This window comes from Engystomops pustulosus, chromosome 9 (assembly GCF_040894005.1).
Source record: "Engystomops pustulosus chromosome 9, aEngPut4.maternal, whole genome shotgun sequence".
NCBI lineage: Eukaryota > Metazoa > Chordata > Amphibia > Anura > Leptodactylidae > Engystomops > Engystomops pustulosus.
In genome coordinates, this window is record NC_092419.1 from 65,084,973 (window position 1) to 65,106,555 (window position 21,583).

Consider the following 21,583-nt stretch of genomic DNA (forward strand, 5'->3'; position numbering starts at 1 on the left):
TTTGTCTATGAGATAGTAAAAGAAGGTTCAAATTGAACAGCTGCTGTCAACGGCCATTCTAAGCTGAATGTGCCTGCTCTCGTCAGATCGCAGCAACAATGAAGCTTAAGGCTTGGCAAGTACCAGCATGGGAGACTGGCTGGAAATCCCAAGTTCTGTTGACCTTTTTGAACCTGAAAATTGTTAGTTTCTCTGTCAAAGATGGTAAAAGAAGGTTCAAATTGAACAGCTGCTGTCAACGGCCATTCTAAGCTGAATGTGCCTGCTCTCGTCAGATCGCAGCAGCAATGCAGCTTAAGGCTTGGCAAGTACCAGCATGGGAGACTGGCTGGGAATCCCAAGTTCTGTTGACCTTTTTGAACCTGAAAATTGTTAGTTTCTTTGTCAAATATGGTAAAAGAAGGTTCAAATTGAACAGCTGCTGTCAACGGCCATTCTGAGCTGAATGTGCCTGCTCTCGTCAGATCGCAGCAGCAATGCAGCTTAGGGCTTGGCAAGTACCAGCATGGGAGACTGGCTGGGAATCCCAAGTTCTGTTGACCTTTTTGAACCTGAAAATTGTGTTAGTTTCTCTATGAGATAGTAAAAGAAGGTTCACATTGAACAGCTGCTGTCAACGGCCATTCTAAGCTGAATGTGCGTGCTCTTGTCGGATCACAGCAGCGATGCGGCTTAAGGCTTGGCAAGTACCAGCATGGGAGACTGGCTGTGAATCCCAAGTTCCGTTGACCTTTTTGAACCTGAAAATTGTGTTAGTTTCTCTATGAGATAGTAAAAGAAGGTTCAAACTGAACAGCTGCTGTCAACGGCCATTCTAAGCTGAATGTGCCTGCTCTCGTCAGATCGCAGCAGCAATGCAGCTTAAGGCTTGGCAAGTACCAGCATGGGAGACTGGCTGGGAATCCCAAGTTCTGTTGACCTTTTTGAACCTGAAAATTGTGTTAGTTTCTCTATGAGATAGTAAAAGAAGGTTCAAATTGAACAGCTGCTGTCAACGGCCATTCTAAGCTGAATGTGCCTGCTCTTGTCAGATCGCAGCAGCTTAAGGCTTGGCAAGTACCAGCATGGGAGACTGGCTGGGAATCCCAAGTTCCGTTGACCTTTTTGAACCTGAAAATTGTGTTAGTTTCTCTATGAGATAGTAAAAGAAGGTTCAAATTGAACAGCTGCTGTCAACGGCCATTCAAAGCTGAATGTGCCTGCTCTCGTCAGATCGCAGCAGCAATGCAGCCTAAGGCTTGGCGAGTACCAGCATGGGAGACTGGCTGGGAATCCCAAGTTCCGTTGACCTTTTTGAACCTGAAAATTGTGTTAGTTTCTCTATGAGATAGTAAAAGAAGGTTCAAACTGAACAGCTGCTGTCAACGGCCATTCTAAGCTGAATGTGCCTGCTCTCGTATGATCGCAGCAGCAATGCAGCTTAAGGCTTGGCAAGTACCAGCATGGGAGACTGGCTGGGAATCCCAAGTTCCGTTGACCTTTTTGAACCTGAAAATTGTGTTAGTTTCTCTATGAGATAGTAAAAGAAGGTTCAAATTGAACAGCTGCTGTCAACGGCCATTCTAAGCTGAATGTGCCTGCTCTCGTCAGATCGCAGCAGCAATGCAGCTTAAGGCTTGGCAAGTACCAGCATGGGAGACTGGCTGGGAATCCCAAGTTCTGTTGACCTTTTTGAACCTGAAAATTGTGTTAGTTTCTCTATGAGATAGTAAAAGAAGGTTCAAATTGAACAGCTGCTGTCAACGGCCATTCTAAGCTGAATGTGCCTGCTCTCTTCAGATCGCAGCAGCTTAAGGCTTGGCAAGTACCAGCATGGGAGACTGGCTGGGAATCCCAAGTTCCGTTGACCTTTTTGAACCTGAAAATTGTGTTAGTTTCTCTATGAGATAGTAAAAGAAGGTTCAAATTGAACAGCTGCTGTCAACGGCCATTCTAAGCTGAATGTGCCTGCTCTCGTCAGATCGCAGCAGCAATGCAGCTTAAGGCTTGGCAAGTACCAGCATGGGAGACTGGCTGGGAATCCCAAGTTCCGTTGACCTTTTGAACCTGAAAATTGTGTTAGTTTCTCTATGAGATAGTAAAAGAAGGTTCAAATTGAACAGCTGCTGTCAACGGCCATTCTAAGCTGAATGTGCCTGCTCTCGTCAGATCGCAGCAGCAATGCAGCTTAAGGCTTGGCAAGTACCAGCATGGGAGACTGGCTGGGAATCCCAAGTTCCGTTGACCTTTTTGAACCTGAAAATTGTTAGTTTCTCTGTCAAAGATGGTAAAAGAAGGTTCAAATTGAACAGCTGCTGTCAACGGCCATTCTAAGCTGAATGTGCCTGCTCTCGTCAGATCGCAGCAGCAATGCAGCTTAAGGCTTGGCAAGTACCAGCATGGGAGACTGGCTGGGAATCCCAAGTTCTGTTGACCTTTTTGAACCTGAAAATTGTGTTAGTTTCTCTATGAGATAGTAAAAGAAGGTTCAAATTGAACAGCTGCTGTCAACGGCCATTCTAAGCTGAATGTGCCTGCTCTCGTCAGATCGCAGCAACAATGCAGCTTAAGGCTTGGCAAGTACAAGCATGGGAGACTGGCTGGGAATCCCAAGTTCTGTTGACCTTTTTGAACCTGAAAATTGTTAGTTTCTCTGTCAAAGATGGTAAAAGAAAGTTCAAATTGAACAGCTGCTGTCAACGGCCATTCTAAGCTGAATGTGCCTGCTCTCGTCAAATCGCAGCAGCAATGCAGCTTAAGGCTTGGCAAGTACCAGCATGGGAGACTGGCTGGGAATACCAAGTTCCGTTAACCTTTTTGAGCCTGAAAATTGTGTTAGTTTCTCTATGAGATAGTAAAAGAAGGTTCAAACTGAACATCTGCTGTCAACGGCCATTCTAAGCTGAATGTGCCTGCTCTCGTCAGATCGCAGCAGCAATGAAGCTTAAGGCTTGGCAAGTACCAGCATGGGAGACTGGCTGGGAATTCCAAGTTCTGTTGACCTTTTTGAACCTGAAAATTGTGTTAGTTTCTCTATGAGATAGTAAAAGAAGGTTCAAATTGAACAGCTGCTGTCAACGGCCATTCTAAGCTGAATGTGCCTGCTCTCGTCAGATCGCAGCAGCAATGCAGCTTAAGGCTTGGCAAGTACCAGCATGGGAGACTGGCTGGGAATCCCAAGTTCCGTTGACCTTTTTGAACCTGAAAATTGTTAGTTTCTCTGTCAAAGATGATAAAAGAAGGTTCAAATTGAACAGCTGCTGTCAACGGCCATTCTAAGCTGAATGTGCCTGCTCTCGTCAGATCGCAGCAGCAATGCAGCTTAAGGCTTGGCAAGTACCAGCATGGGAGACTGGCTGGGAATCCCAAGTTCCGTTGACCTTTTTGAACCTGAAAATTGTGTTAGTTTCTCTATGAGATAGTAAAAGAAGGTTCAAACTGAACAGCTGCTGTCAACGGCCATTCTAAGCTCAATGTGCCTGCTCTCGTCAGATCGCAGCAGCAATGCAGCTTAAGGCTAGGCAAGTACCAGTATGGGAGACTGGCTGGGAATCCCAAGTTCCGTTGACCTTTTTGAACCTGAAAATTGTGTTAGTTTCTCTATGAGATAGTAAAAGAAGGTTCAAACTGAACAGCTGCTGTCAACGGCCATTCTAAGCTGAATGTGCCTGCTCTCGTCAGATCGCAGCACCAATGCAGCTTAAGGCTTGGCAAGTACCAGCATGGGAGACTGGCTGGGAATCCCAAGTTCCGTTGACCTTTTTGAACCTGAAAATTGTGTTAGTTTCTCTATGAGATAGTAAAAGAAGGTTCAAATTGAACAGCTGCTGTCAACGGCCATTCTAAGCTGAATGAGCCTGCTCTCGTCAGATCGCAGCAGCAATGCAGCTTAAGGCTTGGCAAGTACCAGCATGGGAGACTGGCTGGGAATCCCAAGTTCCGTTGACCTTTTTGAACCTGAAAATTGTGTTAGTTTCTCTATGAGATAGTAAAAGAAGGTTCAAATTGAACAGCTGCTGTCAACGGCCATTCTAAGCTGAATGAGCCTGCTCTCATCAGATCGCAGCAGCAATGCAGCTTAAGGCTTTGCAAGTACCAGCATGGGAGACTGGCTTGGAATCCCAAGTTCTGTTGACCTTTTTGAACCTAAAAATTGTGTTAGTTTCTCTATGAGATAGTAAAAGAAGGTTCAAATTGAACAGCTGCTGTCAACGGCCATTCTAAGCTGAATGTGCCTGCTCTCGTCAGATCGCAGCAGCAATGCAGCTTAAGGCTTGGCAAGTACCAGCATGGGAGACTGGCTGGGAATCCCAAGTTCCGTTGACCTTTTTGAACCTGAAAATTGTGTTAGTTTCTCTATGAGATAGTAAAAGAAGGTTCAAATTGAACAGCTGCTGTCAACGGCCATTCTAAGCTGAATGTGCCTGCTCTCGTCAGATCGCAGCAGCAATGCAGCTTAAGGCTTGGCAAGTACCAGCATGGGAGACTGGCTGGGAATCCCAAGTTCCGTTGACCTTTTGAACCTGAAAATTGTGTTAGTTTCTCTATGAGATAGTAAAAGAAGGTTCAAATTGAACAGCTGCTGTCAACGGCTATTCTAAGCTGAATGTGCCTGCTCTCGTCAGATCGCAGCAGCAATGCAGCTTAAGGCTTGGCAAGTACCAGCATGGGAGACTGGCTGGGAATCCCAAGTTCCGTTGACCTTTTTGAACCTGAAAATTGTTAGTTTCTCTGTCAAAGATGGTAAAAGAAGGTTCAAATTGAACAGCTGCTGTCAACGGCCATTCTAAGCTGAATGTGCCTGCTCTCGTCAGATCGCAGCAGCAATGCAGCTTAAGGCTTGGCAAGCACCAGCATGGGAGACTGGCTGGGAATCCCAAGTTCTGTTGACCTTTTTGAACCTGAAAATTGTGTTAGTTTCTCTATGAGATAGTAAAAGAAGGTTCAAATTGAACAGCTGCTGTCAACGGCCATTCTAAGCTGAATGTGCCTGCTCTCGTCAGATCGCAGCAACAATGCAGCTTAAGGCTTGGCAAGTACAAGCATGGGAGACTGGCTGGGAATCCCAAGTTCTGTTGACCTTTTTGAACCTTAAAATTGTTAGTTTCTCTGTCAAAGATGGTAAAAGAAAGTTCAAATTGAACAGCTGCTGTCAACGGCCATTCTAAGCTGAATGTGCCTGCTCTCGTCAGATCGCAGCAGCAATGCAGCTTAAGGCTTGGCAAGTACCAGCATGGGAGACTGGCTGGGAATACCAAGTTCCGTTGACCTTTTTGAGCCTGAAAATTGTGTTAGTTTCTCTATGAGATAGTAAAAGAAGGTTCAAACTGAACATCTGCTGTCAACGGCCATTCTAAGCTGAATGTGCCTGCTCTCGTCAGATCGCAGCAGCAATGAAGCTTAAGGCTTGGCAAGTACCAGCATGGGAGACCGGCTGGGAATTCCAAGTTCTGTTGACCTTTTTGAACCTGGAAATTGTGTTAGTTTCTCTATGAGATAGTAAAAGAAGGTTCAAATTGAACAGCTGCTGTCCACGGCCATTCTAAGCTGAATGTTTCTGCTCTCATTAGATCGCAGCAGCAATGCAGCTTAAGGCTTGGCAAGTACCAGCATGGGAGACTGGCTGGGAATCCCAAGTTCCGTTGACCTTTTTGAACCTGAAAATTGTGTTAGTTTCTCTATGAGATAGTAAAAGAAGGTTCAAATTGAACAGCTGCTGTCAACGGCCATTCTAAGCTGAATGTGCCTGCTCTCGTCAGATCGCAGCAGCAATGCAGCTTAAGGCTTGGCAAGTACCAGCATGGGAGACTGGCTGCGAATCCCAAGTTCCGTTGACCTTTTTGAACCTGAAAATTGTGTTAGTTTCTCTATGAGATAGTAAAAGAAGGTTCAAACTGAACAGCTGCTGTCAATGGCCATTCTAAGCTGAATGTGCCTGCTCTCGTCAGATCGCAGCAGCAATGCAGCTTAAGGCTTTGCAAGTACCAGCATGGGAGACTGGCTGCGAATCCCAAGTTCCGTTGACCTTTTTGAACCTGAAAATTGTTAGTTTCTCTGTCAAAGATGGTAAAAGAAGGTTCAAATTGAACAGCTGCTGTCAACGGCCATTCTAAGCTGAATGTGCCTGCTCTCGTCAGATCGCAGCAGCAATGCAGCTTAAGGCTTGGCAAGTACCAGCATGGGAGACTGGCTGCGAATCCCAAGTTCCGTTGACCTTTTTGAACCTGAAAATTGTGTTAGTTTCTCTATGAGATAGTAAAAGAAGGTTCAAACTGAACAGCTGCTGTCAATGGCCATTCTAAGCTGAATGTGCCTGCTCTCGTCAGATCGCAGCAGCAATGCAGCTTAAGGCTTTGCAAGTACCAGCATGGGAGACTGGCTGCGAATCCCAAGTTCCGTTGACCTTTTTGAACCTGAAAATTGTGTTAGTTTCTCTATGAGATAGTAAAAGAAGGTTCAAACTGAACAGCTGCTGTCAACGGCCATTCTAAGCTGAATGTGCCTGCTCTCGTCAGATCGCAGCAGCAATGCAGCTTAAGGCTTGGCAAGTACCAGCATGGGAGACTTGCTGGGAATCCCAAGTTCCGTTGACCTTTTTGAACCTGAAAATTGTGTTACTTTCTCTATGAGATAGTAAAAGAAGGTTCAAATTGAACAGCTGCTGTCAACTGCCATTCTAAGCTGAATGAGCCTGCTCTCATCAGATCGCAGCAGCAATGCAGCTTAAGGCTTGGCAAGTACCAGCATGGGAGACTGGCTGGGAATCCCAACTTCTGTTGACCTTTTTGAACCTGAAAATTGTGTTAGTTTCTCTATGAGATAGTAAAAGAAGGTTCAAATTGAACAGCTGCTGTCAACGGCCATTCTAAGCTGAATGTGCCTGCTCTTGTCAGATCGCCGCAGCTTAAGGCTTGGCAAGTACCAGCATGGGAGACTGGCTGGGAATCCCAAGTTCCGTTGACCTTTTTGAACCTGAAAATTGTGTTAGTTTCTCTATGAGATAGTAAAAGAAGGTTCAAATTGAACAGCTGCTGTCCACGGCCATTCTAAGCTGAATGTTTCTGCTCTCATTAGATCGCAGCAGCAATGCAGCTTAAGGCTTGGCAAGTACCAGCATGGGAGACTGGCTGGGAATCCCAAGTTCCGTTGACCTTTTTGAACCTGAAAATTGTGTTAGTTTCTCTATGAGATAGTAAAAGAAGGTTCAAATTGAACAGCTGCTGTCAACGGCCATTCTAAGCTGAATGTGCCTGCTCTCATCAGATCGCAGCAGCAATGCAGCTTAAGGCTTGGCAAGTACCAGCATGGGAGACTGGCTGGGAATCCCAAGTTCTGTTGACCTTTTTGAACCTGAAAAATGTGTTAGTTTCTCTATGAGATAGTAAAAGAAGGTTCAAATTGAACAGCTGCTGTTAACGGCCATTCTAAGCTGAATGTGCCTGCTCTCGTCAGATCGCAGCATCAATGCAGCTTAAGGCTTGGCAAGTACCAGCATGGGAGACTGGCTGGGAATCCCAAGCTCCGTTCACCTTTTTGAACCTGAAAATTGTGTTAGTTTCTCTATGAGATAGTAAAAGAAAGTAGAAATTAGGCAGCTGCTGTCAACGGCCATTCTAAGCTGAATGTGCCTGCTCTCGTCAGATCGCAGCAGCAATGCAGCTTAAGGCTTGGCAAGTACCAGCATGGGAGACTGGCTGCGAATCCCAAGTTCCGTTGACCTTTTTGAACCTGAAAATTGTGTTAGTTTCTCTATGAGATAGTAAAAGAAGGTTCAAATTGAACAGCTGCTGTCAACGGCAATTCTAAGCTGAATGTGCCTGCTCTCGTCAGATTGCAGCAGCAATGCAGCTTAAGGCTTGGCAAGTACCAGCATGGGAGACTGGCTGGGAATCCCAAGTTCCGTTGACCTTTTTGAACCTGAAAATTGTGTTAGTTTCTCTATGAGATAGTAAAAGAAGGTTCAAATTGAACAGCTGCTGTCAACGGCCATTTTAAGCTGAATGTGCCTGCTCTCGTCAGATCGCAGCAGCTTAAGGCTTGGCAAGTACCAGCATGGGAGACTGGCTGGGAATCCCAAGTTCCCTTGACCTTTTTGAACCTGAAAATTGTGTTAGTTTCTCTATGAGATAGTAAAAGAAGGTTCAAATTGAACAGCTGCTGTCAACGGCCATTCTAAGCTGAATGTGCCTGCTCTCGTCAGATCGCAGCAGCAATGCAGCTTAAGGCTTGGCAAGTACCAGCATGGGAGACTGGCTGGGAATCCCAAGTTCCGTTGACCTTTTTGAACCTGAAAATTGTGTTAGTTTCTCTATGAGATAGTAAAAGAAGGTTCAAATTGAACAGCTGCTGTCAACGGCCATTCTAAGCTGAATGTGCCTGCTCTCGTCAGATCGCAGCAGCAATGCAGCTTAAGGCTTGGCAAGTACCAGCATGGGAGACTGGCTGGGAATCCCAAGTTCTGTTGACCTTTTTGAACCTGAAAATTGTGTTAGTTTCTCTATGAGATAGTAAAAGAAGGTTCAAATTGAACAGCTGCTGTCAACGGCCATTCTAAGCTGAATGTGCCTGCTCTCGTCAGATCGCAGCAGCTTAAGGCTTGGCAAGTACCAGCATGGGAGACTGGCTGGGAATCCAGCAGCAATGTAGCTTAAGGCTTGGCAAGTACCAGCATGGGAGACTGGCTGGGAATCCCAAGTTCCATTGACCTTTTTGAACCTGAAAATTGTGTTAGTTTCTCTATGAGATAGTAAAAGAAGGTTCAAATTGAACAGCTGCTGTCAACGGCCATTCTAAGCTGAATGTGCCTGCTCTCGTCAGATCGCAGCAGCAATGCAGCTTAAGGCTTGGCAAGTACCAGCATGGGAGACTGGCTGGAAATCCCAAGTTCTGTTGACCTTTTTGAACCTGAAAATTGTGTTAGTTTTTCTATGAGATAGTAAAAGAAAGTTCAAATTGAACAGCTGCTGTCAACGGCCATTCTAAGCTGAATGTGCCTGCTCTCGTCAGATCGCAGCAGCAATGCAGCTTAAGGCTTGGCAAGTACCAGCATGGGAGACTGGCTGGGAATCCCAAGTTCCGTTTACCTTTCTGAACCTGAAAATTGTGTTAGTTTCTCTATGAGATAGTAAAAGAAGGTTCAAACTGAACAGCTGCTGTCAACGGCCATTCTAAGCTGAATGTGCCTGCTCTTGTCAGATCGCAGCAGCTTAAGGCTTGGCAAGTACCAGCATGGGAGACTGGCTGGGAATCCCAAGTTCCGTTGACCTTTTTGAACCTGAAAATTGTGTTAGTTTCTCTATGAGATAGTAAAAGAAGGTTCAAATTGAACAGCTGCTGTCAACGGCCATTCTAAGCTGAATGTGCCTGCTCTCGTCAGATCGCAGCAGCAATGCAGCTTAAGGCTTGGCAAGTACCAGCATGGGAGACTGGCTGGGAATCCCAAGTTCCGTTGACCTTTTTGAACCTGAAAATTGTGTTAGTTTCTCTATGAGATAGTAAAAGAAGGTTCAAACTGAACAGCTGCTGTCAACGGCCATTCTAAGCTGAATGTGCCTGCTCTCGTCAGATCGCAGCAGCAATGCAGCTTAAGGCTTGGCAAGTACCAGCATGGGAGACTGGCTGGGAATCCCAAGTTCCGTTGACCTTTTTGAACCTGAAAATTGTGTTAGTTTCTCTATGAGATAATAAAAGAAGGTTCAAATTGAACAGCTGCTGTCAACGGCCATTCTAAGCTGAATGTGCCTGCTCTCGTCAGATCGCAGCAGCAATGCAGCTTAAGGCTTGGCAAGTACCAGCATGGGAGACTGGCTGGGAATACCAAATTCTGTTGACCTTTTTGAACCTGAAAATTGTGTTAGTTTCTCTATGAGATAGTAAAAGAAGGTTCAAATTGAACAGCTGCTGTCAACGGCCATTCTAAGCTGAATGTGCCTGCTCTTGTCAGATCGCCGCAGCTTAAGGCTTGGCAAGTACCAGCATGGGAGACTGGCTGGGAATCCCAAGTTCCGTTGACCTTTTTGAACCTGAAAATTGTGTTAGTTTCTCTATGAGATAGTAAAAGAAGGTTCAAACTGAACAGCTGCTGTCAACGGCCATTCTAAGCTCAATGTGCCTGCTCTTGTCAGATTGCAGCAGCAATGCAGCTTAAGGCTTGGCAAGTACCAGCATGGGAGACTGGCTGGGAATCCCAAGTTCCGTTGACCTTTTTGAACCTGAAAATTGTTAGTTTCTCTGTCAAAGATGATAAAAGAAGGTTCAAATTGAACAGCTGCTGTCAACGGCCATTCTAAGCTGAATGTGCCTGCTCTCGTCAGATCGCAGCAGCAATGCAGCTTAAGGCTTGGCAAGTACCAGCATGGGAGACTGGCTGGGAATCCCAAGTTCCGTTGACCTTTTTGAACCTGAAAATTGTGTTAGTTTCTCTATGAGATAGTAAAAGAAGGTTCAAACTGAACAGCTGCTGTCAACGGCCATTCTAAGCTGAATGTGCCTGCTCTCGTCAGATCGCAGCAGCAATGCAGCTTAAGGCTTGGCAAGTACCAGCATGGGAGACTGGCTGGGAATCCCAAGTTCCGTTGACCTTTTTGAACCTGAAAATTGTTAGTTTCTCTGTCAAAGATGGTAAAAGAAGGTTCAAATTGAACAGCTGCTGTCAACGGCCATTCTAAGCTGAATGTGCCTGCTCTCGTCAGATCGCAGCAGCAATGCAGCTTAAGGCTTGGCAAGTACCAGCATGGGAGACTGGCTGCGAATCCCAAGTTCCGTTGACCTTTTTGAACCTGAAAATTGTGTTAGTTTCTCTATGAGATAGTAAAAGAAGGTTCAAACTGAACAGCTGCTGTCAACGGCCATTCTAAGCTGAATGTGCCTGCTCTCGTCAGATCGCAGCAGCAATGCAGCTTAAGGCTTGGCAAGTACCAGCATGGGAGACTTGCTGGGAATCCCAAGTTCCGTTGACCTTTTTGAACCTGAAAATTGTGTTACTTTCTCTATGAGATAGTAAAAGAAGGTTCAAATTGAACAGCTGCTGTCAACGGCCATTCTAAGCTGAATGAGCCTGCTCTCATCAGATCGCAGCAGCAATGCAGCTTAAGGCTTGGCAAGTACCAGCATGGGAGACTGGCTGGGAATCCCAACTTCTGTTGACCTTTTTGAACCTGAAAATTGTGTTAGTTTCTCTATGAGATAGTAAAAGAAGGTTCAAATTGAACAGCTGCTGTCAACGGCCATTCTAAGCTGAATGTGCCTGCTCTCGTCAGATCGCAGCATCAATGCAGCTTAAGGCTTGGCAAGTACCAGCATGGGAGACTGGCTGGGAATCCCAAGCTCCGTTGACCTTTTTGAACCTGAAAATTGTGTTAGTTTCTCTATGAGATAGTAAAAGAAGGTTCAAATTGAACAGCTGCTGTCAACGGCCATTCTAAGATGAATGTTCCTGCTCTCGTCAGATCGCAGCAGCAATGCAGCTTAAGGCTTGGCAAGTACCAGCATGGGAGACTGGCTGGGAATCCCAAGTTCCGTTGACCTTTTTGAACCTGAAAATTGTGTTAGTTTCTCTATGAGATAGTAAAAGAAAGTAGAAATTAGGCAGCTGCTGTCAACGGCCATTCTAAGCTGAATGTGCCTGCTCTCGTCAGATCGCAGCAGCAATGCAGCTTAAGGCTTGGCAAGTACCAGCATGGGAGACTGGCTGCGAATCCCAAGTTCCGTTGACCTTTTTGAACCTGAAAATTGTGTTAGTTTCTCTATGAGATAGTAAAAGAAGGTTCAAATTGAACAGCTGCTGTCAACGGCAATTCTAAGCTGAATGTGCCTGCTCTCGTCAGATTGCAGCAGCAATGCAGCTTAAGGCTTGGCAAGTACCAGCATGGGAGACTGGCTGGGAATCCCAAGTTCCGTTGACCTTTTTGAACCTGAAAATTGTGTTAGTTTCTCTATGAGATAGTAAAAGAAGGTTCAAATTGAACAGCTGCTGTCAACGGCCATTTTAAGCTGAATGTGCCTGCTCTCGTCAGATCGCAGCAGCTTAAGGCTTGGCAAGTACCAGCATGGGAGACTGGCTGGGAATCCCAAGTTCCCTTGACCTTTTTGAACCTGAAAATTGTGTTAGTTTCTCTATGAGATAGTAAAAGAAGGTTCAAATTGAACAGCTGCTGTCAACGGCCATTCTAAGCTGAATGTGCCTGCTCTCGTCAGATCGCAGCAGCAATGCAGCTTAAGGCTTGGCAAGTACCAGCATGGGAGACTGGCTGGGAATCCCAAGTTCCGTTGACCTTTTTGAACCTGAAAATTGTGTTAGTTTCTCTATGAGATAGTAAAAGAAGGTTCAAATTGAACAGCTGCTGTCAACGGCCATTCTAAGCTGAATGTGCCTGCTCTCGTCAGATCGCAGCAGCAATGCAGCTTAAGGCTTGGCAAGTACCAGCATGGGAGACTGGCTGGGAATCCCAAGTTCTGTTGACCTTTTTGAACCTGAAAATTGTGTTAGTTTCTCTATGAGATAGTAAAAGAAGGTTCAAATTGAACAGCTGCTGTCAACGGCCATTCTAAGCTGAATGTGCCTGCTCTCGTCAGATCGCAGCAGCTTAAGGCTTGGCAAGTACCAGCATGGGAGACTGGCTGGGAATCCAGCAGCAATGTAGCTTAAGGCTTGGCAAGTACCAGCATGGGAGACTGGCTGGGAATCCCAAGTTCCGTTGACCTTTTTGAACCTGAAAATTGTGTTAGTTTCTCTATGAGATAGTAAAAGAAGGTTCAAATTGAACAGCTGCTGTCAACGGCCATTCTAAGCTGAATGTGCCTGCTCTCGTCAGATCGCAGCAGCAATGCAGCTTAAGGCTTGGCAAGTACCAGCATGGGAGACTGGCTGGGAATCCCAAGTTCCGTTGACCTTTTTGAACCTGAAAATTGTTAGTTTCTCTGTCAAAGATGATAAAAGAAGGTTCAAATTGAACAGCTGCTGTCAACGGCCATTCTAAGCTGAATGTGCCTGCTCTCGTCAGATCGCAGCAGCAATGCAGCTTAAGGCTTGGCAAGTACCAGCATGGGAGACTGGCTGGGAATCCCAAGTTCCGTTGACCTTTTGAACCTGAAAATTGTGTTAGTTTCTCTATGAGATAGTAAAAGAAGGTTCAAATTGAACAGCTGCTGTCAACGGCCATTCTAAGCTGAATGTGCCTGCTCTCGTCAGATCGCAGCAGCAATGCAGCTTAAGGCTTGGCAAGTACCAGCATGGGAGACTGGCTGGGAATCCCAAGTTCCGTTGACCTTTTTGAACCTGAAAATTGTTAGTTTCTCTGTCAAAGATGGTAAAAGAAGGTTCAAATTGAACAGCTGCTGTCAACGGCCATTCTAAGCTGAATGTGCCTGCTCTCGTCAGATCGCAGCAGCAATGCAGCTTAAGGCTTGGCAAGCACCAGCATGGGAGACTGGCTTGGAATCCCAAGTTCTGTTGACCTTTTTGAACCTGAAAATTGTGTTAGTTTCTCTATGAGATAGTAAAAGAAGGTTCAAATTGAACAGCTGCTGTCAACGGCCATTCTAAGCTGAATGTGCCTGCTCTCGTCAGATCGCAGCAACAATGCAGCTTAAGGCTTGGCAAGTACAAGCATGGGAGACTGGCTGGGAATCCCAAGTTCTGTTGACCTTTTTGAACCTGAAAATTGTTAGTTTCTCTGTCAAAGATGGTAAAAGAAAGTTCAAATTGAACAGCTGCTGTCAACGGCCATTCTAAGCTGAATGTGCCTGCTCTCGTCAGATCGCAGCAGCAATGCAGCTTAAGGCTTGGCAAGTACCAGCATGGGAGACTGGCTGGGAATACCAAGTTCCGTTGACCTTTTTGAGCCTGAAAATTGTGTTAGTTTCTCTATGAGATAGTAAAAGAAGGTTCAAACTGAACATCTGCTGTCAACGGCCATTCTAAGCTGAATGTGCCTGCTCTCGTCAGATCGCAGCAGCAATGAAGCTTAAGGCTTGGCAAGTACCAGCATGGGAGACTGGCTGGGAATTCCAAGTTCTGTTGACCTTTTTGAACCTGAAAATTGTGTTAGTTTCTCTATGAGATAGTAAAAGAAGGTTCAAATTGAACAGCTGCTGTCAACGGCCATTCTAAGCTGAATGTGCCTGCTCTCGTCAGATCGCAGCAGCTTAAGGCTTGGCAAGTACCAGCATGGGAGACTGGCTGGGAATCCCAAGTTCCGTTGACCTTTTTGAACCTGAAAAATGTGTTAGTTTCTCTATGAGATAGTAAAAGAAGGTTCAAATTGAACAGCTGCTGTCAACGGCCATTCTAAGCTGAATGTGCCTGCTCTCGTCAGATCGCAGCAGCAATGCAGCTTAAGGCTTGGCAAGTACCAGCATGGGAGACTGGCTGGGAATCCCAAGTTCCGTTGACCTTTTTGAACCTGAAAATTGTTAGTTTCTCTGTCAAAGATGATAAAAGAAGGTTCAAATTGAACAGCTGCTGTCAACGGCCATTCTAAGCTGAATGTGCCTGCTCTCGTCAGATCGCAGCAGCAATGCAGCTTAAGGCTTGGCAAGTACCAGCATGGGAGACTGGCTGGGAATCCCAAGTTCCGTTGACCTTTTTGAACCTGAAAATTGTGTTAGTTTCTCTATGAGATAGTAAAAGAAGGTTCAAACTGAACAGCTGCTGTCAACGGCCATTCTAAGCTCAATGTGCCTGCTCTCGTCAGATCGCAGCAGCAATGCAGCTTAAGGCTAGGCAAGTACCAGTATGGGAGACTGGCTGGGAATCCCAAGTTCCGTTGACCTTTTTGAACCTGAAAATTGTGTTAGTTTCTCTATGAGATAGTAAAAGACGGTTCAAATTGAACAGCTGCTGTCAACGGCCATTCTAAGCTGAATGTGCCTGCTCTCGTCAGATCGCAGCAGCAATGCAGCTTAAGGCTTGGCAAGTACCAGCATGGGAGACTGGCTGGGAATCCCAAGTTCTGTTGACCTTTTTGAACCTGAAAATTGTTAGTTTCTCTGTCAAAGATGGTAAAAGAAGGTTCAAATTGAACAGCTGCTGTCAACGGCCATTCTAAGCTGAATGTGCCTGCTCTCGTCAGATCGCAGCAGCAATGCAGCTTAAGGCTTGGCAAGTACCAGCATGGGAGACTGGCTGCGAATCCCAAGTTCCGTTGACCTTTTTGAACCTGAAAATTGTGTTAGTTTCTCTATGAGATAGTAAAAGAAGGTTCAAACTGAACAGCTGCTGTCAACGGCCATTCTAAGCTGAATGTGCCTGCTCTCGTCAGATCGCAGCAGCAATGCAGCTTAAGGCTTGGCAAGTACCAGCATGGGAGACTGGCTGGGAATCCCAAGTTCTGTTGACCTTTTTTAACCTGAAAATTGTGTTAGTTTCTCTATGAGATAGTAAAAGAAGGTTCAAATTGAACAGCTGCTGTCAACGGCCATTCTAAGCTGAATGTGCCTGCTCTTGTCAGATCGCCGCAGCTTAAGGCTTGGCAAGTACCAGCATGGGAGACTGGCTGGGAATCCCAAGTTCCGTTGACCTTTTTGAACCTGAAAATTGTGTTAGTTTCTCTATGAGATAGTAAAAGAAGGTTCAAATTGAACAGCTGCTGTCAACGGCCATTCTAAGCTGAATGTGCCTGCTCTCATCAGATCGCAGCAGCAATGCAGCTTAAGGCTTGGCAAGTACCAGCATGGGAGACTGGCTGGGAATCCCAAGTTCCGTTGACCTTTTTGAACCTGAAAATTGTGTTAGTTTCTCTATGAGATAGTAAAAGAAGGTTCAAATTGAAAAGCTGCTGTCAACGGCCATTCTAAGCTGAATGTGCCTGCTCTCGTCAGATCGCAGCAGCAATGCAGCTTAAGGCTTGGCAAGTACCAGCATGGGAGACTGGCTGGGAATCCCAAGTTCCGTTGACCTTTTTGAACCTGAAAATTGTTAGTTTCTCTGTCAAAGATGGTAAAAGAAGGTTCAAATTGAACAGCTGCTGTCAACGGCCATTCTAAGCTGAATGTGCCTGCTCTCGTCAGATCGCAGCAGCAATGCAGCTTAAGGCTTGGCAAGTACCAGCATGGGAGACTGGCTGCGAATCCCAAGTTCCGTTGACCTTTTTGAACCTGAAAATTGTGTTAGTTTCTCTATGAGATAGTAAAAGAAGGTTCAAACTGAACAGTTGCTGTCAACGGCCATTCTAAGCTGAATGTGCCTGCTCTCGTCAGATCGCAGCAGCAATGCAGCTTAAGGCTTGGCAAGTACCAGCATGGGAGACTGGCTGGGAATCCCAAGTTCCGTTGACCTTTTTGAACCTGAAAATTGTGTTACTTTCTCTATGAGATAGTAAAAGAAGGTTCAAATTGAACAGCTGCTGTCAACGGCCATTCTAAGCTGAATGAGCCTGCTCTCATCAGATCGCAGCAGCAATGCAGCTTAAGGCTTGGCAAGTACCAGCATGGGAGACTGGCTGGGAATCCCAACTTCTGTTGACCTTTTTGAACCTGAAAATTGTGTTAGTTTCTCTATGAGATAGTAAAAGAAGGTTCAAATTGAACAGCTGCTGTCAACGGCCATTCTAAGCTGAATGTGCCTGCTCTTGTCAGATCGCCGCAGCTTAAGGCTTGGCAAGTACCAGCATGGGAGACTGGCTGGGAATCCCAAGTTCCGTTGACCTTTTTGAACCTGAAAATTGTGTTAGTTTCTCTATGAGATAGTAAAAGAAGGTTCAAATTGAACAGCTGCTGTCCACGGCCATTCTAAGCTGAATGTGCCTGCTCTCATCAGATCGCAGCAGCAATGCAGCTTAAGGCTTGGCAAGTACCAGCATGGGAGACTGGCTGGGAATCCCAAGTTCCGTTGACCTTTTTGAACCTGAAAATTGTGTTAGTTTCTCTATGAGATAGTAAAAGAAGGTTCAAATTGAACAGCTGCTGTCAACGGCCATTCTAAGCTGAATGTGCCTGCTCTCATCAGATCGCAGCAGCAATGCAGCTTAAGGCTTGGCAAGTACCAGCATGGGAGACTGGCTGGGAATCCCAAGTTCTGTTGACCTTTTTGAACCTGAAAATTGTGTTAGTTTCTCTATGAGATAGTAAAAGAAGGTTCAAATTGAACAGCTGCTGTCAACGGCCATTCTAAGCTGAATGTGCCTGCTCTCGTCAGATCGCAGCATCAATGCAGCTTAAGGCTTGGCAAGTACCAGCATGGGAGACTGGCTGGGAATCCCAAGCTCCGTTGACCTTTTTGAACCTGAAAATTGTGTTAGTTTCTCTATGAGATAGTAAAAGAAGGTTCAAATTGAACAGCTGCTGTCAACGGCCATTCTAAGATGAATGTTCCTGCTCTCGTCAGATCGCAGCAGCAATGCAGCTTAAGGCTTGGCAAGTACCAGCATGGGAGACTGGCTGGGAATCCCAAGTTCCGTTGACCTTTTTGAACCTGAAAATTGTGTTAGTTTCTCTATGAGATAGTAAAAGAAAGTAGAAATTAGGCAGCTGCTGTCAACGGCCATTCTAAGCTGAATGTGCCTGCTCTCGTCAGATCGCAGCAGCAATGCAGCTTAAGGCTTGGCAAGTACCAGCATGGGAGACTGGCTGGGAATCCCAAGTTCCGTTGACCTTTTTGAACCTGAAAATTGTGTTAGTTTCTCTATGAGATAGTAAAAGAAGGTTCAAATTGAACAGCTGCTGTCAACGGCCATTTTAAGCTGAATGTGCCTGCTCTCGTCAGATCGCAGCAGCTTAAGGCTTGGCAAGTACCAGCATGGGAGACTGGCTGGGAATCCCAAGTTCCGTTGACCTTTTTGAACCTGAAAATTGTGTTAGTTTCTCTATGAGATAGTAAAAGAAGGTTCAAATTGAACAGCTGCTGTCAACGGCCATTCTAAGCTGAATGTGCCTGCTCTCGTCAGATCGCAGCAGCAATGCAGCTTAAGGCTTGGCAAGTACCAGCATGGGAGACTGGCTGGGAATCCCAAGTTCCGTTGACCTTTTTGAACCTGATAATTGTGTTAGTTTCTCTATGAGATAGTAAAAGAAGGTTCAAATTGAACAGCTGCTGTCAACGGCCATTCTAAGCTGAATGTGCCTGCTCTCGTCAGATCGCAGCAGCAATGCAGCTTAAGGCTTGGCAAGTACCAGCATGGGAGACTGGCTGGGAATCCCAAGTTCTGTTGACCTTTTTGAACCTGAAAATTGTGTTAGTTTGTCTATGAGATAGTAAAAGAAGGTTCAAATTGAACAGCTGCTGTCAACGGCCATTCTAAGCTGAATGTGCCTGCTCTCGTCAGATCGCAGCAACAATGAAGCTTAAGGCTTGGCAAGTACCAGCATGGGAGACTGGCTGGAAATCCCAAGTTCTGTTGACCTTTTTGAACCTGAAAATTGTTAGTTTCTCTGTCAAAGATGGTAAAAGAAGGTTCAAATTGAACAGCTGCTGTCAACGGCCATTCTAAGCTGAATGTGCCTGCTCTCGTCAGATCGCAGCAGCAATGCAGCTTAAGGCTTGGCAAGTACCAGCATGGGAGACTGGCTGGGAATCCCAAGTTCTGTTGACCTTTTTGAACCTGAAAATTGTTAGTTTCTTTGTCAAATATGGTAAAAGAAGGTTCAAATTGAACAGCTGCTGTCAACGGCCATTCTGAGCTGAATGTGCCTGCTCTCGTCAGATCGCAGCAGCAATGCAGCTTAAGGCTTGGCAAGTACCAGCATGGGAGACTGGCTGGGAATCCCAAGTTCTGTTGACCTTTTTGAACCTGAAAATTGTGTTAGTTTCTCTATGAGATAGTAAAAGAAGGTTCAAATTGAACAGCTGCTGTCAACGGCCATTCTAAGCTGAATGTGCGTGCTCTTGTCGGATCACAGCAGCGATGCGGCTTAAGGCTTGGCAAGTACCAGCATGGGAGACTGGCTGTGAATCCCAAGTTCCGTTGACCTTTTTGAACCTGAAAATTGTGTTAGTTTCTCTATGAGATAGTAAAAGAAGGTTCAAACTGAACAGCTGCTGTCAACGGCCATTCTAAGCTGAATGTGCCTGCTCTCGTCAGATCGCAGCAGCAATGCAGCTTAAGGCTTGGCAAGTACCAGCATGGGAGACTGGCTGGGAATCCCAAGTTCTGTTGACCTTTTTGAACCTGAAAATTGTGTTAGTTTCTCTATGAGATAGTAAAAGAAGGTTCAAATTGAACAGCTGCTGTCAACGGCCATTCTAAGCTGAATGTGCCTGCTCTTGTCAGATCGCAGCAGCTTAAGGCTTGGCAAGTACCAGCATGGGAGACTGGCTGGGAATCCCAAGTTCCGTTGACCTTTTTGAACCTGAAAATTGTGTTAGTTTCTCTATGAGATAGTAAAAGAAGGTTCAAATTGAACAGCTGCTGTCAACGGCCATTCAAAGCTGAATGTGCCTGCTCTCGTCAGATCGCAGCAGCAATGCAGCCTAAGGCTTGGCGAGTACCAGCATGGTAGACTGGCTGGGAATCCCAAGTTCCGTTGACCTTTTTGAACCTGAAAATTGTGTTAGTTTCTCTATGAGATAGTAAAAGAAGGTTCAAACTGAACAACTGCTGTCAACGGCCATTCTAAGCTGAATGTGCCTGCTCTCGTATGATCGCAGCAGCAATGCAGCTTAAGGCTTGGCAAGTACCAGCATGGGAGACTGGCTGGGAATCCCAAGTTCCGTTGACCTTTTTGAACCTGAAAATTGTGTTAGTTTCTCTATGAGATAGTAAAAGAAGGTTCAAATTGAACAGCTGCTGTCAACAGCCATTCTAAGCTGAATGTGCCTGCTCTCGTCAGATCGCAGCAGCAATGCAGCTTAAGGCTTGGCAAGTACCAGCATGGGAGACTGGCTGGGAATCCCAAGTTCTGTTGACCTTTTTGAACCTGAAAATTGTGTTAGTTTCTCTATGAGATAGTAAAAGAAGGTTCAAATTGAACAGCTGCTGTCAACGGCCATTCTAAGCTGAATATGCCTGCTCTCTTCAGATCGCAGCAGCTTAAGGCTTGGCAAGTACCAGCATGGGAGACTGGCTGGGAATCCCAAGTTCCGTTGACCTTTTTGAACCTGAAAATTGTGTTAGTTTCTCTATGAGATAGTAAAAGAAGGTTCAAATTGAACAGCTGCTGTCAACGGCCATTCTAAGCTGAATGTGCCTGCTCTCGTCAGATCGCAGCAGCAATGCAGCTTAAGGCTTGGCAAGTACCAGCATGGGAGACTGGCTGGGAATCCCAAGTTCCGTTGACCTTTTGAACCTGAAAATTGTGTTAGTTTCTCTATGAGATAGTAAAAGAAGGTTCAAATTGAACAGCTGCTGTCAACGGCCATTCTAAGCTGAATGTGCCTGCTCTCGTCAGATCGCAGCAGCAATGCAGCTTAAGGCTTGGCAAGTACCAGCATGGGAGACTGGCTGGGAATCCCAAGTTCCGTTGACCTTTTTGAACCTGAAAATTGTTAGTTTCTCTGTCAAAGATGGTAAAAGAAGGTTCAAATTGAACAGCTGCTGTCAACGGCCATTCTAAGCTGAATGTGCCTGCTCTCGTCAGATCGCAGCAGCAATGCAGCTTAAGGCTTGGCAAGTACCAGCATGGGAGACTGGCTGGGAATCCCAAGTTCTGTTGACCTTTTTGAACCTGAAAATTGTGTTAGTTTCTCTATGAGATAGTAAAAGAAGGTTCAAATTGAACAGCTGCTGTCAACGGCCATTCTAAGCTGAATGTGCCTGCTCTCGTCAGATCGCAGCAACAATGCAGCTTAAGGCTTGGCAAGTACAAGCATGGGAGACTGGCTGGGAATCCCAAGTTCTGTTGACCTTTTTGAACCTGAAAATTGTTAGTTTCTCTGTCAAAGATGGTAAAAGAAAGTTCAAATTGAACAGCTGCTGTCAACGGCCATTCTAAGCTGAATGTGCCTGCTCTCGTCAAATCGCAGCAGCAATGCAGCTTAAGGCTTGGCAAGTACCAGCATGGGAGACTGGCTGGGAATACCAAGTTCCGTTAACCTTTTTGAGCCTGAAAATTGTGTTAGTTTCTCTATGAGATAGTAAAAGAAGGTTCAAACTGAACAGCTGCTGTCAACGGCCATTCTAAGCTCAATGTGCCTGCTCTCGTCAGATCGCAGCAGCAATGCAGCTTAAGGCTTGGCAAGTACCAGCATGGGAGACTGGCTGGGAATCCCAAGTTCCGTTGACCTTTTTGAACCTGAAAATTGTTAGTTTCTCTGTCAAAGATGATAAAAGAAGGTTCAAATTGAACAGATGCTGTCAACGGCCATTCTAAGCTGAATGTGCCTGCTCTCGTCAGATCGCAGCAGCAATGCAGCTTAAGGCTTGGCAAGTACCAGCATGGGAGACTGGCTGGGAATCCCAAGTTCCGTTGACCTTTTTGAACCTGAAAATTGTGTTAGTTTCTCTATGAGATAGTAAAAGAAGGTTCAAACTGAACAGCTGCTGTCAACGGCCATTCTAAGCTCAATGTGCCTGCTCTCGTCAGATCGCAGCAGCAATGCAGCTTAAGGCTAGGCAAGTACCAGTATGGGAGACTGGCTGGGAATCCCAAGTTCCGTTGACCTTTTTGAACCTGAAAATTGTGTTAGTTTCTCTATGAGATAGTAAAAGAAGGTTCAAACTGAACAGCTGCT

At 45.7% G+C, this 21,583-nt stretch overlaps 90 pseudogenes; all 90 read left to right on the top strand.

Annotated features, from left to right (window-relative positions):
• The first annotated feature begins 45 nt into the window (after positions 1-45).
• LOC140098149 (5S ribosomal RNA) lies at positions 46-164 on the top strand (annotated as a pseudogene).
• A 70-nt stretch (positions 165-234) lies between these two features.
• On the top strand, positions 235-353 carry LOC140079507 (5S ribosomal RNA; annotated as a pseudogene).
• A 70-nt stretch (positions 354-423) lies between these two features.
• On the top strand, positions 424-542 carry LOC140083568 (5S ribosomal RNA; annotated as a pseudogene).
• A 259-nt stretch (positions 543-801) lies between these two features.
• Positions 802-920, top strand: LOC140079508 (5S ribosomal RNA; annotated as a pseudogene).
• A 251-nt stretch (positions 921-1,171) lies between these two features.
• LOC140098428 (5S ribosomal RNA) lies at positions 1,172-1,290 on the top strand (annotated as a pseudogene).
• A 70-nt stretch (positions 1,291-1,360) lies between these two features.
• Positions 1,361-1,479, top strand: LOC140084583 (5S ribosomal RNA; annotated as a pseudogene).
• A 70-nt stretch (positions 1,480-1,549) lies between these two features.
• LOC140079509 (5S ribosomal RNA) lies at positions 1,550-1,668 on the top strand (annotated as a pseudogene).
• A 251-nt stretch (positions 1,669-1,919) lies between these two features.
• On the top strand, positions 1,920-2,038 carry LOC140096565 (5S ribosomal RNA; annotated as a pseudogene).
• A 69-nt stretch (positions 2,039-2,107) lies between these two features.
• On the top strand, positions 2,108-2,226 carry LOC140096577 (5S ribosomal RNA; annotated as a pseudogene).
• Positions 2,227-2,296: 70 nt separating this feature from the next.
• LOC140079510 (5S ribosomal RNA) lies at positions 2,297-2,415 on the top strand (annotated as a pseudogene).
• Positions 2,416-2,485: 70 nt separating this feature from the next.
• On the top strand, positions 2,486-2,604 carry LOC140087077 (5S ribosomal RNA; annotated as a pseudogene).
• A 70-nt stretch (positions 2,605-2,674) lies between these two features.
• Positions 2,675-2,793, top strand: LOC140096583 (5S ribosomal RNA; annotated as a pseudogene).
• Positions 2,794-2,863: 70 nt separating this feature from the next.
• LOC140090378 (5S ribosomal RNA) lies at positions 2,864-2,982 on the top strand (annotated as a pseudogene).
• Positions 2,983-3,052: 70 nt separating this feature from the next.
• Positions 3,053-3,171, top strand: LOC140096589 (5S ribosomal RNA; annotated as a pseudogene).
• A 70-nt stretch (positions 3,172-3,241) lies between these two features.
• LOC140096601 (5S ribosomal RNA) lies at positions 3,242-3,360 on the top strand (annotated as a pseudogene).
• A 70-nt stretch (positions 3,361-3,430) lies between these two features.
• On the top strand, positions 3,431-3,549 carry LOC140086565 (5S ribosomal RNA; annotated as a pseudogene).
• Positions 3,550-3,619: 70 nt separating this feature from the next.
• LOC140086413 (5S ribosomal RNA) lies at positions 3,620-3,738 on the top strand (annotated as a pseudogene).
• Positions 3,739-3,808: 70 nt separating this feature from the next.
• Positions 3,809-3,927, top strand: LOC140083437 (5S ribosomal RNA; annotated as a pseudogene).
• Positions 3,928-4,186: 259 nt separating this feature from the next.
• Positions 4,187-4,305, top strand: LOC140096614 (5S ribosomal RNA; annotated as a pseudogene).
• Positions 4,306-4,375: 70 nt separating this feature from the next.
• On the top strand, positions 4,376-4,494 carry LOC140096626 (5S ribosomal RNA; annotated as a pseudogene).
• A 69-nt stretch (positions 4,495-4,563) lies between these two features.
• On the top strand, positions 4,564-4,682 carry LOC140083043 (5S ribosomal RNA; annotated as a pseudogene).
• Positions 4,683-4,752: 70 nt separating this feature from the next.
• Positions 4,753-4,871, top strand: LOC140095242 (5S ribosomal RNA; annotated as a pseudogene).
• A 70-nt stretch (positions 4,872-4,941) lies between these two features.
• LOC140087079 (5S ribosomal RNA) lies at positions 4,942-5,060 on the top strand (annotated as a pseudogene).
• A 70-nt stretch (positions 5,061-5,130) lies between these two features.
• LOC140078326 (5S ribosomal RNA) lies at positions 5,131-5,249 on the top strand (annotated as a pseudogene).
• Positions 5,250-5,319: 70 nt separating this feature from the next.
• On the top strand, positions 5,320-5,438 carry LOC140082257 (5S ribosomal RNA; annotated as a pseudogene).
• A 70-nt stretch (positions 5,439-5,508) lies between these two features.
• LOC140094726 (5S ribosomal RNA) lies at positions 5,509-5,627 on the top strand (annotated as a pseudogene).
• A 70-nt stretch (positions 5,628-5,697) lies between these two features.
• Positions 5,698-5,816, top strand: LOC140088207 (5S ribosomal RNA; annotated as a pseudogene).
• A 259-nt stretch (positions 5,817-6,075) lies between these two features.
• Positions 6,076-6,194, top strand: LOC140088208 (5S ribosomal RNA; annotated as a pseudogene).
• A 259-nt stretch (positions 6,195-6,453) lies between these two features.
• Positions 6,454-6,572, top strand: LOC140079343 (5S ribosomal RNA; annotated as a pseudogene).
• Positions 6,573-7,012: 440 nt separating this feature from the next.
• On the top strand, positions 7,013-7,131 carry LOC140094727 (5S ribosomal RNA; annotated as a pseudogene).
• Positions 7,132-7,201: 70 nt separating this feature from the next.
• On the top strand, positions 7,202-7,320 carry LOC140079947 (5S ribosomal RNA; annotated as a pseudogene).
• A 70-nt stretch (positions 7,321-7,390) lies between these two features.
• Positions 7,391-7,509, top strand: LOC140097391 (5S ribosomal RNA; annotated as a pseudogene).
• A 70-nt stretch (positions 7,510-7,579) lies between these two features.
• LOC140088210 (5S ribosomal RNA) lies at positions 7,580-7,698 on the top strand (annotated as a pseudogene).
• A 70-nt stretch (positions 7,699-7,768) lies between these two features.
• On the top strand, positions 7,769-7,887 carry LOC140093626 (5S ribosomal RNA; annotated as a pseudogene).
• Positions 7,888-8,138: 251 nt separating this feature from the next.
• On the top strand, positions 8,139-8,257 carry LOC140096638 (5S ribosomal RNA; annotated as a pseudogene).
• Positions 8,258-8,327: 70 nt separating this feature from the next.
• LOC140079511 (5S ribosomal RNA) lies at positions 8,328-8,446 on the top strand (annotated as a pseudogene).
• Positions 8,447-8,755: 309 nt separating this feature from the next.
• Positions 8,756-8,874, top strand: LOC140090617 (5S ribosomal RNA; annotated as a pseudogene).
• A 70-nt stretch (positions 8,875-8,944) lies between these two features.
• LOC140086061 (5S ribosomal RNA) lies at positions 8,945-9,063 on the top strand (annotated as a pseudogene).
• Positions 9,064-9,314: 251 nt separating this feature from the next.
• LOC140096651 (5S ribosomal RNA) lies at positions 9,315-9,433 on the top strand (annotated as a pseudogene).
• A 70-nt stretch (positions 9,434-9,503) lies between these two features.
• Positions 9,504-9,622, top strand: LOC140096664 (5S ribosomal RNA; annotated as a pseudogene).
• A 70-nt stretch (positions 9,623-9,692) lies between these two features.
• LOC140091393 (5S ribosomal RNA) lies at positions 9,693-9,811 on the top strand (annotated as a pseudogene).
• Positions 9,812-10,251: 440 nt separating this feature from the next.
• Positions 10,252-10,370, top strand: LOC140096676 (5S ribosomal RNA; annotated as a pseudogene).
• Positions 10,371-10,440: 70 nt separating this feature from the next.
• LOC140096688 (5S ribosomal RNA) lies at positions 10,441-10,559 on the top strand (annotated as a pseudogene).
• A 70-nt stretch (positions 10,560-10,629) lies between these two features.
• On the top strand, positions 10,630-10,748 carry LOC140088211 (5S ribosomal RNA; annotated as a pseudogene).
• A 70-nt stretch (positions 10,749-10,818) lies between these two features.
• Positions 10,819-10,937, top strand: LOC140079354 (5S ribosomal RNA; annotated as a pseudogene).
• A 70-nt stretch (positions 10,938-11,007) lies between these two features.
• On the top strand, positions 11,008-11,126 carry LOC140097462 (5S ribosomal RNA; annotated as a pseudogene).
• A 70-nt stretch (positions 11,127-11,196) lies between these two features.
• On the top strand, positions 11,197-11,315 carry LOC140090318 (5S ribosomal RNA; annotated as a pseudogene).
• A 70-nt stretch (positions 11,316-11,385) lies between these two features.
• LOC140087834 (5S ribosomal RNA) lies at positions 11,386-11,504 on the top strand (annotated as a pseudogene).
• A 70-nt stretch (positions 11,505-11,574) lies between these two features.
• LOC140088212 (5S ribosomal RNA) lies at positions 11,575-11,693 on the top strand (annotated as a pseudogene).
• Positions 11,694-11,763: 70 nt separating this feature from the next.
• On the top strand, positions 11,764-11,882 carry LOC140093627 (5S ribosomal RNA; annotated as a pseudogene).
• Positions 11,883-12,133: 251 nt separating this feature from the next.
• Positions 12,134-12,252, top strand: LOC140096700 (5S ribosomal RNA; annotated as a pseudogene).
• Positions 12,253-12,322: 70 nt separating this feature from the next.
• Positions 12,323-12,441, top strand: LOC140079512 (5S ribosomal RNA; annotated as a pseudogene).
• Positions 12,442-12,750: 309 nt separating this feature from the next.
• Positions 12,751-12,869, top strand: LOC140096713 (5S ribosomal RNA; annotated as a pseudogene).
• Positions 12,870-12,939: 70 nt separating this feature from the next.
• LOC140096725 (5S ribosomal RNA) lies at positions 12,940-13,058 on the top strand (annotated as a pseudogene).
• Positions 13,059-13,127: 69 nt separating this feature from the next.
• LOC140096737 (5S ribosomal RNA) lies at positions 13,128-13,246 on the top strand (annotated as a pseudogene).
• A 259-nt stretch (positions 13,247-13,505) lies between these two features.
• On the top strand, positions 13,506-13,624 carry LOC140087080 (5S ribosomal RNA; annotated as a pseudogene).
• Positions 13,625-13,694: 70 nt separating this feature from the next.
• Positions 13,695-13,813, top strand: LOC140078338 (5S ribosomal RNA; annotated as a pseudogene).
• Positions 13,814-13,883: 70 nt separating this feature from the next.
• Positions 13,884-14,002, top strand: LOC140090380 (5S ribosomal RNA; annotated as a pseudogene).
• A 251-nt stretch (positions 14,003-14,253) lies between these two features.
• Positions 14,254-14,372, top strand: LOC140096749 (5S ribosomal RNA; annotated as a pseudogene).
• Positions 14,373-14,442: 70 nt separating this feature from the next.
• On the top strand, positions 14,443-14,561 carry LOC140096761 (5S ribosomal RNA; annotated as a pseudogene).
• Positions 14,562-14,631: 70 nt separating this feature from the next.
• On the top strand, positions 14,632-14,750 carry LOC140086567 (5S ribosomal RNA; annotated as a pseudogene).
• Positions 14,751-14,820: 70 nt separating this feature from the next.
• Positions 14,821-14,939, top strand: LOC140079513 (5S ribosomal RNA; annotated as a pseudogene).
• A 70-nt stretch (positions 14,940-15,009) lies between these two features.
• LOC140088214 (5S ribosomal RNA) lies at positions 15,010-15,128 on the top strand (annotated as a pseudogene).
• A 70-nt stretch (positions 15,129-15,198) lies between these two features.
• LOC140079514 (5S ribosomal RNA) lies at positions 15,199-15,317 on the top strand (annotated as a pseudogene).
• Positions 15,318-15,568: 251 nt separating this feature from the next.
• On the top strand, positions 15,569-15,687 carry LOC140099109 (5S ribosomal RNA; annotated as a pseudogene).
• A 70-nt stretch (positions 15,688-15,757) lies between these two features.
• Positions 15,758-15,876, top strand: LOC140096776 (5S ribosomal RNA; annotated as a pseudogene).
• Positions 15,877-15,946: 70 nt separating this feature from the next.
• Positions 15,947-16,065, top strand: LOC140088215 (5S ribosomal RNA; annotated as a pseudogene).
• Positions 16,066-16,135: 70 nt separating this feature from the next.
• On the top strand, positions 16,136-16,254 carry LOC140096788 (5S ribosomal RNA; annotated as a pseudogene).
• A 70-nt stretch (positions 16,255-16,324) lies between these two features.
• LOC140097464 (5S ribosomal RNA) lies at positions 16,325-16,443 on the top strand (annotated as a pseudogene).
• A 251-nt stretch (positions 16,444-16,694) lies between these two features.
• On the top strand, positions 16,695-16,813 carry LOC140083358 (5S ribosomal RNA; annotated as a pseudogene).
• Positions 16,814-16,883: 70 nt separating this feature from the next.
• LOC140079959 (5S ribosomal RNA) lies at positions 16,884-17,002 on the top strand (annotated as a pseudogene).
• Positions 17,003-17,072: 70 nt separating this feature from the next.
• LOC140090319 (5S ribosomal RNA) lies at positions 17,073-17,191 on the top strand (annotated as a pseudogene).
• A 70-nt stretch (positions 17,192-17,261) lies between these two features.
• LOC140087835 (5S ribosomal RNA) lies at positions 17,262-17,380 on the top strand (annotated as a pseudogene).
• A 70-nt stretch (positions 17,381-17,450) lies between these two features.
• Positions 17,451-17,569, top strand: LOC140096800 (5S ribosomal RNA; annotated as a pseudogene).
• A 251-nt stretch (positions 17,570-17,820) lies between these two features.
• On the top strand, positions 17,821-17,939 carry LOC140096812 (5S ribosomal RNA; annotated as a pseudogene).
• Positions 17,940-18,009: 70 nt separating this feature from the next.
• On the top strand, positions 18,010-18,128 carry LOC140079516 (5S ribosomal RNA; annotated as a pseudogene).
• Positions 18,129-18,198: 70 nt separating this feature from the next.
• On the top strand, positions 18,199-18,317 carry LOC140098150 (5S ribosomal RNA; annotated as a pseudogene).
• Positions 18,318-18,387: 70 nt separating this feature from the next.
• Positions 18,388-18,506, top strand: LOC140079517 (5S ribosomal RNA; annotated as a pseudogene).
• A 70-nt stretch (positions 18,507-18,576) lies between these two features.
• On the top strand, positions 18,577-18,695 carry LOC140081732 (5S ribosomal RNA; annotated as a pseudogene).
• Positions 18,696-18,954: 259 nt separating this feature from the next.
• On the top strand, positions 18,955-19,073 carry LOC140079518 (5S ribosomal RNA; annotated as a pseudogene).
• A 440-nt stretch (positions 19,074-19,513) lies between these two features.
• Positions 19,514-19,632, top strand: LOC140084584 (5S ribosomal RNA; annotated as a pseudogene).
• A 70-nt stretch (positions 19,633-19,702) lies between these two features.
• LOC140081801 (5S ribosomal RNA) lies at positions 19,703-19,821 on the top strand (annotated as a pseudogene).
• Positions 19,822-20,072: 251 nt separating this feature from the next.
• LOC140096824 (5S ribosomal RNA) lies at positions 20,073-20,191 on the top strand (annotated as a pseudogene).
• Positions 20,192-20,260: 69 nt separating this feature from the next.
• On the top strand, positions 20,261-20,379 carry LOC140096837 (5S ribosomal RNA; annotated as a pseudogene).
• A 70-nt stretch (positions 20,380-20,449) lies between these two features.
• Positions 20,450-20,568, top strand: LOC140079519 (5S ribosomal RNA; annotated as a pseudogene).
• Positions 20,569-20,638: 70 nt separating this feature from the next.
• Positions 20,639-20,757, top strand: LOC140087081 (5S ribosomal RNA; annotated as a pseudogene).
• A 70-nt stretch (positions 20,758-20,827) lies between these two features.
• On the top strand, positions 20,828-20,946 carry LOC140096584 (5S ribosomal RNA; annotated as a pseudogene).
• A 70-nt stretch (positions 20,947-21,016) lies between these two features.
• LOC140088531 (5S ribosomal RNA) lies at positions 21,017-21,135 on the top strand (annotated as a pseudogene).
• A 70-nt stretch (positions 21,136-21,205) lies between these two features.
• Positions 21,206-21,324, top strand: LOC140096849 (5S ribosomal RNA; annotated as a pseudogene).
• A 70-nt stretch (positions 21,325-21,394) lies between these two features.
• On the top strand, positions 21,395-21,513 carry LOC140086568 (5S ribosomal RNA; annotated as a pseudogene).
• The last annotated feature ends 70 nt before the right edge of the window (positions 21,514-21,583 follow it).